A 2,767-nucleotide genomic window follows, 5' to 3' on the forward strand; every position below is an offset into this window, starting at 1 on the left:
TGGAGCCATTTGCCTCATTAACACAGTTTGTGGCTTGAAAGATTTTCTTGAGTACTGTAAGCTGACAGAACGTGAATTACTGTTGTTCTAGTTCTACTATAAGTTTATATTTTCACCATGAAAGCTAAAGGCCAGTTATTTCTTCAGTGTTCATAGTGTCCCCTTCCCCAACACTAACACCATTATCACCTGAGCCATTTCCTCAGCCAGAACCACAGCACACAACTGTAACCACAGCACTCTGAGAGGCCAGTAGGAAGCTTGCAAGTTTGAGGCCAGCCTGGGAAACTTAGAGACTTAGCAAAATTCTGCCACAAGAGAAAAACAATAAAAGGGTTACGATGTAGCTCAGCATTAAAGGCCCTGGATTCAATCCCCTATACCACACATAAAAATGTATTTCCTCCATATTAACACTTGTCCGTGAATGGAAACGAGCAATATTAAAATTTCTTCAGTATCCACTTCTTCAATGAATTTGTGATCAATAGCCCTTTAGAAATTGAGTGCTTTAGAAAAATTAAATACTTTGTCTTTTCTTAAATTTCTGCAACCAGCTGTTGATATTCACATTTCATTTTCGTTTTACCATGATAGATCCTTGTTTGTTTTGAGGTCAGCATATTATTATTGTTACTATTATTATTATTATTATTTTATTTGTTTATTTATTTTGGTACCAGGAATCAAACTCCAGACCTTGCTCTTGTGAGGCAGGTGGCGGCACCACTGAGCTAAATCCCCAGCTGGAGGACAGCATATTGTTATTTTTTCCTCATTCAGTTTATTGGTACATTTTAGGTAGACAATACACTTGCATTCATTATTGGGATCATTTTATTAAGTGGTATGTGTTCACTACAGCACAGAGCTCTTTAATTTGCGAGCATGACCCACTTAGCTTTATAAAGTGTTTTGTATATAATATTTTTCTCTTGTTAATTTCTCTTTATGAATTTTAGCATGGAAATTTCAACAATTTATCCTTCTGTTTCACCCAATCATATATGATAATAATTCTAACACCATAGTCCTCTGTAATACATTTCACTTTTAAATTGTCCAGTTTCTTCAGCAATTTCATTTCCTGTGCTACAGATAAATCTAATTTCATGTTTGTAATGACCATTATTTGTAGAGATATTTTCAGGAATTTTTTATATTTTCAACTATATCTTTATAAAGCAAAACAATGAGTTATCATAATGAATAGAACACATTGGCCTTGATCCCATGTAGGGCATTGTGGGGATCCTGCTTTTGGTATGTCCAGTCTGCATGTGTACCATTTTATTACCCTGATTATGTGGGGGACACCTGAGTGTATGCAGAAAAGAAATATCACAGCTGAATGCAGCTGGACGATCTCTCCCTTGAGAATGTTGAATGTAGGGCTGCATTTTTACTGCAACCTGTCACATAAGATCAGACACAGAATTTTCCACTTGTGGCATTATGTCCCTTTCAAAGAGTTTCAGACTCGGGAGCATTTCGATTCCAGATTTTTGCATTAGGGATGGTCACCCTGAATAATCAAATTTTCCACATTTTTTACTCTAGTTATTGAGCTAAATTACTTTACTTTCCACTGCCACATTTTCCTTACCATTAATTGATTTAAGATATTTAGATCATGCACTGCTATGCGGAGGACTTTGTAAACACTGCTGTACTGTTTTCTAGTGCTAAATAATATGACAGATTGGACCCAAAATACTTTCATTACCTTTCTAGATGATTTGATGTTTTTTTGCCATGATTTCTGAAAGATATTTTTTTCCTTTATTTAAAGTACAAGACTTTACAAAAAAAAAAAAAAAAAAAAATTTTACCAGAATTTAAGAACAAACAGAATTTGTGTTTAAATGTGATGATTAATTGTTTCTTTGGTTTTTGGTTTGGGGGTGTTTGTTTGTTTGTTTGGTACCAGTACCAGGGACTGAACTTAAGACCTTGCGCTTTTGAGGCAGGCAGCAGAACCACTGAACTAAATCCCTGGCCTGGTTAATTGTATTTTTTAACTTGACTTTCCACGTTAAACATTATTTCTGAGTGTAGCTTGGAGGATATTTCTTGATGAGATTAGCATTTTAGTCAGTGACACAGTCAAGTAGATTGCTTTCCCCACTATGGAAAAGCATCAGTGTATCCAGGGCCTGAAAGAACAAAGAGACAGAGGAAGGAGAAATGTGCCCTTTTTACTTGTCTGTGTGCTTCATCTGGACACTGGTCTTTTGCCCTTGGCCTGAGATTTACACCAATCAGGTCTCCTCGTTCTCAGGCCACTGAGATTTGTACTTGAATCATGCCACTGGTTTTCCTGGTCTCCCATAACAAAGGGCAGATCACAAACAGCCTCCATAATTATGTGACCTAAGTCTTAATAATTCTCATATATGAAGCATTGGCTCATGCAAGTATACACATAATACACACACGTGTACATGTATGCAGAACCATAATACATTGGAGTGCTTATATAGTGATGGTTCTGTGTCAGTTTCTCCTTAGATATTTATCTTTCCTTCCTCAATAAATTCACATTTTTTTATTTTTAGAGTTTTTATATTATTTTGAAAAGTTTTAGATTACGAATTTTGGAAAATGTTTTTATATTGTAGGACAATTTTATTGTTTTTCTTTGTATCAATTAAGTAGTTCATGTTCTGGGGCTCTGGTTGAGCAAAATGAAATGTCATTTATCTCTCATTTCTAACATAAATTTTTCTTTCTTTTCTTTTTTTTTTTTTTTTTTTTTTTTTTTTTT

This window comes from Fukomys damarensis, unplaced genomic scaffold (genome assembly GCF_012274545.1).
Source record: "Fukomys damarensis isolate Sample0158 unplaced genomic scaffold, DMR_v1.0_HiC HiC_scaffold_38, whole genome shotgun sequence".
Lineage (NCBI taxonomy): Eukaryota > Metazoa > Chordata > Mammalia > Rodentia > Bathyergidae > Fukomys > Fukomys damarensis.